Source organism: Anomaloglossus baeobatrachus, chromosome 12 (assembly GCF_048569485.1).
Source record: "Anomaloglossus baeobatrachus isolate aAnoBae1 chromosome 12, aAnoBae1.hap1, whole genome shotgun sequence".
Taxonomy (NCBI): domain Eukaryota; kingdom Metazoa; phylum Chordata; class Amphibia; order Anura; family Aromobatidae; genus Anomaloglossus; species Anomaloglossus baeobatrachus.
Genome location: NC_134364.1, coordinates 45,942,681 through 45,954,893, shown reverse-complemented (window position 1 = coordinate 45,954,893; position 12,213 = coordinate 45,942,681). Strand labels below are relative to the sequence as shown.

The 12,213-nt window shown below is 42.9% G+C and overlaps 1 protein-coding gene across 6 annotated transcripts in view; it reads left to right on the top strand.

Annotated features, from left to right (window-relative positions):
- DAAM1 (dishevelled associated activator of morphogenesis 1) overlaps positions 1–12,213 on the top strand; it is a 317,520-nt gene that overhangs the window by 135,118 nt on the left and 170,189 nt on the right. Inside the window, exon 1 of one of the 6 annotated variants that reach the window (XM_075330204.1) lies at positions 260–550. The exons of the other annotated variants lie outside the window; for them this stretch is intronic. The gene's annotated coding sequence lies outside the window, so the exon portion shown is untranslated. Of the gene's footprint in view, positions 1–259; positions 551–12,213 lie in introns of those variants that run through there. 6 annotated transcript variants of the gene reach the window in all.

The window sequence follows — 12,213 nt, the reverse complement described above, 5'->3', positions numbered from 1 at the left end:
TTGCTCTAGGAGCATGTTAATGACTATGTGATGTGTGTGCTGCCTCCCATGTGTTATAATCACACGCCTGATCCGGGGCATGTATACCAGTGCAGAGGCTGTCATTGGGAGAGAACTGCCTTGTCATGTGTTTGCATTTCTCCATCCACCTTGGTGTCCCAGCTCTCTCTGCATAGCTCCATCATGCGGGCTCGCTGGCCCCGGAGGCTTTCCTTCCATGGGCTGGCTAGCCGGGGCCATCCAATGACGACTGCGCTATTCAGATAGGGAGGAGGGATTCCCTATTGCTTCAATGAGCAGCCACAGCTGTGTCACTTGGTGTGTCGCTGCAAGAGGGAAAGACTGGGGAGGAAAACCTTACCCTGATTTTATTTTTTCATTATTGTTATATCTTTATTTTTTGGGGGACTTAAAATGAGATTAAGTTGAAAATGGGAAATGGCTGAAAAATTCCTATAGGCGATTTTGTTGGTATATTATTGGAATGGCCATTTACGTACGGACGATACGGAAATGTAACCTGGCGAGCTAGGCTGTGTCCTCCGAGCAGGTAAGGCGTCATTTATTCCTAGCTGCGGATGTTAACCGTTTAGTACACCGTGCTGGGAGAGACGGAGGGGATGGGGAAAAGGGGAGGGGGTCGTACATTTTCCGTCATGTCCAGGTGTTTATGTACATGCATCTGCATGCAGAATAAACAGAATAGGGGCACATTTTCTTATCAACTGAAAATGGCAAAAATCTGCAGAAAAAAATAATCAAATTTAGATTTGCAAGCAGTTTTTTTTTTTTTAATTATTATTATTTTGGGTGTACAAACATATTTAGGACCCCAGAAGGTTAAGGACACAGGAGCATCTGAAACGTGCAGCTTGTTGCCCCCCCCCCATTAACGCTGACGTTTCCTTCACCATGGACCTTTTTTAATCATCAGTTATTTGTGGATTTGTTTTTTATTATATTTTTTTCAGTAAAGATTTTGATTTTTCGGTCCATTTTGGAAGGGTATTTTTACCCTTGAAGTATAAATATTATTAATAATACTAATAATCATATATAAGTATATATATATATATGTATATATATATATGTGTGTGTGTATAATATATATATATATATATATATATATATATATATATATATATATAATGTGTATGTATGTATGTATATATATATATATATATATATATATATATATATATGTGTGTATGTATGTATATGTATGTATGTATATGTATGTATATATATATATAATATTTATTTTTTATTTATGGATGTTGTATGATATATTAAACACCTATATGCCATGCTCTTTAGATATGGGATTCCCCCAAGCGATCAGCTATTTACGGTTCTCATGGCAAGCTGTAAATTTCTTCAGTAGAACTCTACTTTTAATGTAATGGTGATTTTTATATTTTATATGTATTATTATTATACATTTATTAATGTATTTTTATATATTGTATTTTATTTTTTTATATTTTTATGTATTTTTTTATTTTACAGATTTTTTTATTATATATTTTGTATTTTCTTTTTTCATGATTTTTTTTTTCTTTTTTTTCTTATTTTAATTTATCATATCTCTTTATAATTGCCCTCTTCCTTCTCTCACTCGTTACCAACCGTCCTGTGGTAGATGAGGAGCTGTGCCTATAATTTTGTAGGCCGGAGCAGGAAGTCTGTTACCATGGAGATTATAGTGGATCTGTCTTGTAACGCCGCATGGATGGAGTAACTGTTTTTTTTGTAGGTTTTTTTTTTGTGCCGTAAGAAGATTTTCAACAGGTCCCCGCACCAAATTAATTAGAGCCCTAACTGGGGGAACTCATTACTCACACTAGCCTGTAGCAATGGCGCAGATTGTCTCAAGGGATTAACAATAAACCAGTAAGGAGCGAGTGGGAAACCTAGCAACCGATACCTCTCATTCAATAAATCATGATTAAAGAGCAAAAAAAAAGAATGTTTTTTTTTTTTTTTTTCTTCCTCCGCCAGAGCCTCGGCCATTCTAATAATACCATCCTTGTACTAGCGCTCAGTCTGAGGAACAGTGCAAATTTTACAATAATCTCAAGCCGTCATTTCATGGTAATGTGTAATCACAAATAATCCTTTATACCAAAAACGGTGCCATTTTTTCCATCTGGCATTGCAGCTTAGCACCATTGACCAGTATGGATGTATGAAAAATAAACATGTTTTTTCATGTGGACGTATAAGCCCTTTTAAGTGGCGTTGCTTTCTAATATAATAGCTGACTTCCTAATTTGCAAAGATATTAGGGCTTTTCGAATATTCTTCAAAATCAATGTCGTTACGCAGGGGTTCCATAGTCTGAGTTGCTGTGTAGAAGAAATAATGTAGATAATGACAGGTTTATCGTAGGAAAATAAAACTCTGCTTAGATGGTTCCATTCTTCTACCGTAGGAATTGCCCATGGAACATAACAGTCTGCTTTGGACATTGGGTGTTGGGGGGGTTTAAGAAGGGTTCTGCTTCCGGAACTATTAAAGGGTATTCTGCTTCCGGGACTTTCAATTATCCACTACAATCCTTAGTGGAACCTAGAATCAAGTCATTCCTTCCCTGTAGCGCCAAGAAAAGCAGAATTGGAGCATTGGGGTCTGTTCCTATTCACGGGTTTTCTGTCTGGATTTTCCAAGCAAGGGTGTGTTATACGCTACATGATATTTTTGGAAAATCTTCACGCCATGGAGAAAATCTACAGAGTAAATTGACATGCTGAGTGGTTTTAAAACATTACGTGGAATCGTTGGTTCCCGGGAACATAACCTTTCACGGTTTCCATCAAAATCAATAGGAGTTGCCGAGAGTTTCATCTGTCGTTGCGTCCCTGGTTTCTCTGTCTTTTGGGGGGTTGTTTGCCGGGGGGGAAGGGGGGGTGAAAAGGGCAACACTATGTATGTATGTGTCTTATATTTATATATATATATATATATATATATAGATAGATAGATAGATAGATAGATAGATAGATAGATAGATAGATATTAGACATGGCTGTAATGATGCTGATGTACTGATTACATTGATACCTTTAGTGAAGAAATCCACTTTATGGTTCTTTAATGACTGTTTGAAGTTTTTTGCTAATTAGATTTCGGTGCACAGGGGCCGGACTGTTCTTCTCCTCCCTGTCTGTGATTACCCAGCCCCTTCCCCTGCCTTCAGTCTGTGAATGAACAGTCACTGCTGAGATTTTGTATAGAGGAGCAAGGTCTTTCACAGACTGGAGGCAGCCGAGGAATCACAGACAGGGAGGAGAAGACCCAGTCCACAGTCCGGCCCCTATGCACCGAAATCTAATTAGCCGGAAACATTAAATGGTGATTTAAAGAAGAAAAACAAAACAGATTTCTTCACTAAAGGTATCAATTTTATCTGTATTAAAGCACCATTATAGCCATATCTTTACTTTGCATTACAGAATGGTGCCGACAGGTTCTATTTAATGAAGATCTCCCAAATGGATACCGAGTGGACCATAACTATATATATATATATATATATATATATATATATATATATATATATATATATATATATATATATACACACGCACACATATACATACATTTTTAAATATATATATTACACATATACACACATACATATATACACACACATTATATTATATATATAAAATGTGTATGTATGTGTGACTGTGTGTATATATATATATATAATATATAGCTTTTCTGTGCAAAACTTTTAGCTTTTCTGTGATAATGTGCAAACAATGAAACTCCAAATACGAATATGAACACCGCCTTCAATTTCAGTAGAGTGCTGTCTCTTGAACTTTATTTTTATATATTTTGTGGATAATTTAAATCTCTATATAATGTTAATCAGAACTGCCTGATCAGGGTTGGATTTCCCATCAGGTCAACCTAGGCCATGTTCTAGATGTGCTCTGTGATAGTCATTGTGAAAGATGAGAGTGCAGCGCCGGCTCTCTGCTTCTATCTCCACCACCACTGTAGCTTCTGTGACAGAAGACGTCGTAAGGGGTGAGTAACACCAGCAACAGAGATAGGGGGCACAAAAATGTGCTTTGGCCTAGAGTGTAGTCATGTGGAAATCCAACCTTGTGCTTGATGGATATCAGCTCCGTCCCTAGGCAATGGAGTACTGAGGAAGACTTCTTTAAACTTTCCATTTAAACATTAGTAATAGGGGGTGGTATCTGAAGTCCCAGATTGATCATATTGCTATTTGTAAAAGGTAGCCATGGGATGGAAAAAATATTGAACCCAATTATGATGAACCTCATTAATTAACAATGAATTTAATCCTACAGAATTATTTTGACCACTTTGATACAATTTCCATGCACAGATCCATTATTGGAGGTGCACATGAGGCCTCCGAATTATTTACTGCTTTAAATCCGGTTGTGTAGTGTAAGATAAACATGGAAAAAAAATCTTTTGTGACAATACAGCATGTGCCGAAGGGAATCCCGAGTCTTAATGGGATTGGTTTCCATGGTAGACAACACAAAACAGTGTCTAGAGACTCAGGGTGGAGTGAGAATGATTCTTTTCCTGTAATCCCCAGGTGAAGAAACTGTCAAAGAATAAGGGAGCGGGCGCCTTCTCTTCCAGTATTGCAGAATATCTTGTATCAAGTCACACTGCTAACTTTTGGCAGTATGCCCGATTCTTTACCAAAGCTAGACAGTTGGGTCATCGAGGTAGGACTCTCGGCATGCTCACACACCAGGCTCACATCACCGACGCTCAGGTGCACATAGACCATTGGTAACTGTGCTGCATCTGTCCTTCCTTGGGCCCTTTATTTAATTTTTTTTTAAATTGGGAATTGTGATCCTCAAGCCAAAATGTTCCAAAAATGCCAGATTTTGTACACCTTCTGAGTTTTATCATATCGTGTTTCTCCAAAAATAAGACACGGTCATATCGTTTTTGCCTTGAAAAAAGCACTAAGGCTTATTTTCCGGTACGGCTTATTTTCACACGGTTGGTGGTAAGTTTACCACCCACCCCTCAATAAAAAAGCAGACCCCCCCCCACCCCCCCGCCTTCCTAGGAAAATCATTCTTACCAGACCCCAGATGTTGCGTGGTTCCCAGGTCTTCCTGCGATCTTCAGCAGACGTTCCCAGCAGGTATGCTCCACGCGGTCTTCCCCTGCTTCTAGCCGACACACTCGCATACATCCTATCGTGCGCATACACACTCGTACTCATACATACACATCAGATCGCTCACACACTTACCACGTCTAGTGATACCAATTTGCTTCCAGCCGGCAGGGGAAGATGGGACACAGTTCAGTGGATCGCAAAGATCTGCCATTGAATGCATCAATGTGTTCCACTGCAGGGCCTTCATACGTTCCCCTGCAGGTCCTCGTGCCCCACTCCATTGCGTTTCAGGTTATCCTGCCAGCCAGAAACAATCGGTATCACCAGATATGGTGAGTGTGGGTGTGTGAGCTTTTGTGAGTGGGTGTGCAATCTCTTGTGAGTGGGTGTGCGATCTCTTGTGAGTGGGTGTGCGATCTCTTGTGAGTGGGTGTGCGATCTCTTGTGAGTGGGTGTGCGATCTTTTGTGAGTGGGTGTGCGATCTTTTGTGAGTGGGTGTGCGATCTTTTGTGAGTGGGTGTGCGATCTCTTGTGAGTGGGTGTGCGATATTTTGTGAGTGGGTGTGCGATCTTTTGTGAGTGGGTGTGCGATCTTTTGTGAGTGGGTGTGCGATCTTTTGTGAGTGGGTGTGCGATCTTTTGTGAGTGGGTGTGCGATCTTTTGTGAGTGGGTGTGCGATCTCTTGTGAGTGGGTGTGCGATATTTTGAGTGGGCGTGCGATCTCTTGTGAGTGGGGGTGCGATCTCTTGTGAGTGGGGGTGCGATCTCTTGTGAGTGGGGGTGCGATCTCTTGTGAGTGGGGGTGCGATCTCTTGTGAGTGGGGGTGCGATCTCTTGTGAGTGGGCGTGCGATCTCTTGTGAGTGGGCGTGCGATCTCTTGTGAGTGGGCGTGCGATCTCTTGTGAGTGGGTGTGCGATCTCTTGTGAGTGGGCGTGCGATCTCTTGTGAGTGGGCGTGCGATCTCTTGTGAGTGGGCGTGCGATCTCTTGTGAGTGGGCGTGCGATCTCTTGTGAGTGGGCGTGCGATCTCTTGTGAGTGGGCGTGCGATCTCTTGTGAGTGGGTGTGCGATCTCTTGTGAGTGGGTGTGCGATCTCTTGTGAGTGGGTGTGCGATCTCTTTTGAGTGGGCGTGCGATCTCTTTTGAGTGGGCGTGCGATCTCTTGTGAGTGGGCGTGCGATCTCTTGTGAGTGGGTGTGCGATCTCTTGTGAGTGGGTGTGCGATCTGATGTGTGTGTGTGTGTGTCTTTGTGATCTGATGTGTGTCGGTGTATGTTCCACCGCGGGTCCTTTTATTCGTTACCCGTTTGGGGTCTGGTGACTTTTACGGGGTTTTCTCTCTTCTGTCTTTTTGGGAGGGGGTGTCTGCTTTCTATAATGAAGTGTCCTGCAGAATCTTTAACTTTTTTAGCTGCAGGGACACTTCATTATTGAACCGTGACTGGGGCTTATTTTCGGGTAGGGTTTATATTGAAGCCTTACGCCGAAAATGCTGAAAATTCCTGCGAAAGCTTATTTTATGGGCAGGGCTTATTTTTTGAAAAACACGGTAGTTCTAATGATCCTGTAAATGCATCTCCAAGATCAGGCATCCATTGCACATTTCATGGCTTGCACATTTGCTGCCCAATGGAAGATTTTTAGGGGCTCATGGACCAAGTTTGGGGTATCTGATTCTGGCCTTTTTCACCAAATATCTAGCAATACAGTGTGGGTCAGGTTATGGAACTTTCTTATACAAGGCACACTTGAGTAAAAAAAAAAAAAAAAATCCAGTGAAATTCCAAGTCAAGAAAATATCCTGAAATTTCTGCAATTTCCTGGTTTGATCATATGAGCAGTCACATGGCTACGATACCGGCCCGGAAGAAAGGACTCTTTGTGTTACCTTGGTGTTCAGCAGACCTCAAATAGCCATGTAAAAACCATGCAAACAAGTCCTTGCCCTGTTCTGCAGCAACAGGATGGGCGAGTCCAGAGGAAGTGTTACCACTCATTCGGGAGACTGAAAGTAATGTTTAGCTGTGAGATTCCTGCTAATGACACATTTTGAATCATGAGCGTCTTATGATGACATTAGAAGAGACTATAAAGAGCCTTTTACTCATGGCATGTACAGAAATGAGCAGGAGTGATGTCCCGAGACATATGCATGTGACCGTGACCCCTAGGGAACTGAAATTGCCGATAAACCCCTTCTGAAATCCAACTTTTGCACAAATAGTGTCACGCTAGGTACGGTGAAGTAGAAAAGAAAGAGAAACACTGTCTAGGGAAGGGTGGAGATGAGATGGTGACCCCTGATCAAACCTACTTCTGGTCCCTGGGGTACCTCACCACCCTAGATAGGTTCTGTACATAGGTGCCGAGCTGGATACCTGACCTGAGGTATCCCTAGTGCTGGGCCCTAAATAGGGAACAGATGGGATGAGCTCTTTTGTCATCCCCACTAAATGCTAAAGATGACAACAAGGAGGACACGCAGGGGGTAGCATGAACTACTTATCCACAGATGACTCAGGTAGAAGTTCAGTAAAGTAACAGCAGCGATACCACAAATGAGTGCAAGCCACCTGCTTGCAACCAGAGCTTGAATGAACTGAAAAATATCACCAGTACCAGTCCAGGGAAGATGGGAGTATTTAAACACATGGCGAATACTGATAATAAGCAGCTGGATGGAAGGAGAGATTGGCTGGGTCTTACAGGGGAAAAGATACGAACCCAGCTAGAAAGCTACCTATTACAATGAATACGAACGCAGGAACGATAGAAAGTCAGGGAGTTTTTTGTGCAGCCAAACGCCGTGACCTTCTATTGCCAGAAACCACATGACTGTCTGACACGCATGACAAATAGATGCTTACCTGGAAGACAAAAGTTGCCGAAATTCTATTCTAGATGGACAAATGTTAAAGCCAACTGGTCCATCATTATAGTATCTAGCCTATTTCATTGGTTATTGTGACAGTGGTCACGTCGTCTTCCTCATCTGCTGTCTTTGCAGACTGTTCTTCAGAGCCCGATCGCTATTTTGTACAGAAATGGGCTATTTTCACCTTCTGTAATTGTCCACCAATGCTTGTTGATACACTTTTCAATAATGTATTTGCCTGTGCTCCTGAGCGCCATTCTAACCTACAAAGCCATTTCTTTAATTAGTTAGAGTGACCTCTCCATTGATCGATCCCGTTCTGAAATGGACTTCAGTACTCCGCTCTGGTAATGAGTTCATAGAGCTAGGAGTTTTAGGGCCATTAGAAAACCTTTTAATGCAAACCAAGCTATTTCTTCTTCTTCTGTATTTTTCTAAATGAAGAATTATAGCCTTTGCTTTTGTGTCCGGTTGTCTAGCGCTATTTGGATGGCTCCTTTTGTGTTGAATACTGTCTTTCCCTTAAGATATTGTCAAAAAGATGGTCTTAAAAACCGCACTTGTGAGTCCATCTCAAAGACCGGTATGGCTACTTTTCCTCCTGTATGACTTCACTCTGGTTTTGACTCAAAAAAATGTATGCGTAAGACTTAAATGGTTCTAATTGTAGAGACCCCCACCAATTGCCAAAATGGATGATTTGTGTCCTATATATAAATAGCGTGATAGTTGTACGTATTCTCTGCCACTACATTTACTTTCTATTGAACATGAACCAAAAAAATCAGCTCACCCCTAGTATGTTGAGCACTCATGGCTTACATAGACATCTGCTTAGATTGTAAACCTAGAAAAAGCCCACCAGTGTAGAGACAATCCCATAAGACTTAACATTTATTCCATGATGGTTAAAGCTGTCTCCCTTATCCGCTCAGTCAAGTTCGACTCTCGGTCGTTCTAGGCACTTCTATCCCACATTGCCTCTTTCAGTTTGCCAGTGTTCATTTTCATGGTGCTCTTGATGGCTTCGATCCAGTGGGTTCTTGGCCGTCCTCTTCTTCATCTTCTCCTCCTCTAACTGACCGATCCCAGCATTGCGTCTTTCTCCAACTACTGTGTTACGGTTGCTGCGAGCACTGGAGACTATGTCCAGATTTCTTGCTACTGCACATGTGCGAGCGCTGGAGACTATGTCCAGATTTCTTGCTACTGCACATGTGCGAGCACTGGAGACTAAGTCCTATCTTGGAGCCATTGCACATGTGCGGGTGACATCATCGCTGACACGAGGTCACATGTCTCTGACACCTTCTATGCCGATTGGTCGCTGGTCATGTGCTTGTGATGCCTTGCTCGGTGATAGGCCAGCATGACGTCACTCTGTCATTCTGGCAGCGGATTGGCTCTGGTGTCCTCCATCTTGGATGAGGCACAGAGTCTATATAAGACCCTGACACACGCCACATGGCGCTCAGTCCTCTTGATTCATGCATAAGAGTAGACGCTCTGTGCGCGTTCCTCTAGGCATTCCTCTGTCTGCTAGGTGAGCGCTACCGGCAGGGTAGCGTTCTTATACCTTACAGCTTCAGCTGCTGTCCATATCCTTACCTCTTAGGGGAGCGGACATAGGCAGGTGCCTGAGGCACATGGTCTGGCTGGGCCTTGTGGTTCGACTCGTAGGTGGACGTTGCCGCTAGGGTAACGTTCCTTATACTGCGTCTGGCAGTTGTTCGTATCCTCGCACACTAGGGGAGCAAACAGAGGTGGGAGCTTTGTGCGGCTTCCGCTGCTGTTCATCTCTTTTGCACCACTAGAAGAGCGGACCTAGGCAGGTGCCATATCTAGTGGTTCGTGTCCTCGCACACTAGTGGAGTGAACGCAGGTAGGAGCTTTGTGCGGCTTACGCTGCTGTTCGTCTCTTGCACCACTAGAAGAGCGGACCTAGGTAGGTGCCATTTCGCACACATTGCCTTTGCCTCTGTGATTATTAACAGAGACCATTCCACACACCCTCCAAGTAAGGGAGGAATTGCTTTACTTACTTATTATATCCTTCTATGAGTTAACAGAGGTATTGGTATTGCACTCTGCCATAGTCTGCAGCAGAGTCTTTGCACGGTGGACCCTGACTGTCTGATACTCCTTTAGGTTATCAGACAGCCCCCCGTAACATACTGACTCCACATAAAGGGGCTACAATAAGTTATTTTTTGTTTGGTTATATTAGCTTCCACAACAATTTTGGTTTGACTTGGTCCAAGATGTCTCCGTTGGGGATCCTTGCTGTACATGGAGTCCATAGAGGTCTCCTCCAGAACAAAGTTCAAAACTATATCAAAAAGATACAGAAGCCCAAGAGCTGACCTACATGTTTCTCTCAGGTTATGCCTAATTAATGGTTAACGGTGAAGGTATTCAACTTCTCGGTCTGTTGGACATGGTCAAGTGCGACATTGTGCTATCTGACAGATCTACAAAATGTGAATGTAACTCCAGTGCAAAAGTACAGCCTCTGCACCGTTCACACAAGTCCTGCTTTCTGGCTGTTGGTGGGAGTCTTTGTGGTTGACTTTCCTTCACTCGAGGATCAGTTCAACCAATATCTAAATACCCTGGTCAATGGCCAATGACCCTGGTACCACCACTGGCATTCAGCATCGAGGGCACATGAATGCCGCACCATCCCCCTCTATGACCATACTATAGAGCATCTCAGTATCTCGTATACCTCCTGATTTTTGTTTATTTTTTTTGTCCAACTTATATTAAGGAGGGCAGTTGGGCGGCTCCAGCTTTCATTAAAGGGGTGGTTCACCCATATTTTTTATTGTCTAGATGGATATTATATTGAGAAACAATGTTTCTCTCAAATACCTTATGTTGGCAATAGTGCCTGTGAGAGGAGCTATTGCAGACTGCTGTTCCCCGGTCCGTGACCTCGGGGATCCGGTGACGTCTCGTCAAATTCCTGACACCGCGGCCGGCCGCAGGGTCTGTGAGTGACTGGGTATTGGGCGGCGTTTCACCGCTCGTCACAGCCCATCAGCTCCCTCCTCCCTCACAGCAAAGCGCAGGATACACGCTGAGCTGTGACAAGCGGTGAAACACAGCCCAATGAGTCAGGAAGACTGGGGCCGGCTGCGGGGATGTGACGTGTCTGGAACTTGACGTGACGTCACGGAGCCCTGTGGTCACGGAGCTCGGAACAGTGATCTGCAATAGCGCCTCTCACAGGCACTATTGCCAACATAAGGTATTTGAGAGAAACATTGTTTTCGCAATATAATATCGATCTAGACAATAAAAAATATGGATGAACCACCCTTTTAAGGTCACTTGCGGAGAGAGTTCTGATGGCGCCCAAAAGCAGGAAGATCGGTAACCAGTTTTGAATTTGATTAGAACTCTTAAATACAGGAGAATCCAAGATGGTATCACGCCATTACAGCATTAATAGTTTATTGAAAACCATTCTTTATTAAATGATCAGTCCCTAAAACTTCTAGATTAACCCAGTATCAGGTCTATTGTCTCCTGGCGCTACCATCGATCAGTATTGACCTGGATGAAAATAAACATTTACGGAGTTTCTTTTCTCCAGGCGTATTCGTTTTCAATAGCTTCTTCTAGGGAATTAGCGCTTTCCATGTTACACGTAATGGACTTTGGCCTCAGCTGTTGGCAGCCAGATGTCCGATTGTAATGAATGATCTGGGGATATCTCTCTTTGTTCCTCTTTACATTTATATATTTTTTCCACGTTTGCGGATGTTCAGTAAAGTGGTGACATTTGAGCTTAAGTGACTCCTGGATCCAAGATGTAATGACCCAACAATTGGGTCATCAGGGATTACCATTCTATACTATATAGGAGATGTTTACCCTCAAGAGACGCAGACTATGGCTACAAACAGAAGAAGAACGTGGGTTCTTTATGCACTATATGCTCATGTGAAATTAATCGTGAATGACCAGGAGAAAATGGACATTGTCTAAGTGCTCGAATTGATGGTGATTCATTCTAGACTATTGGTAGCCTTGTCACGGTCTTACTGGTAGAACTAGACAACAACAGCTGATCATTGATCAATAATGACCTTTAAAGGGGGTTTCCCATCTCCGAAAATGACAACATGTTTCTAGGATATGTCCTCCCTTTCTGATTCATGGGAGTCTGACTACCACATACTCCAC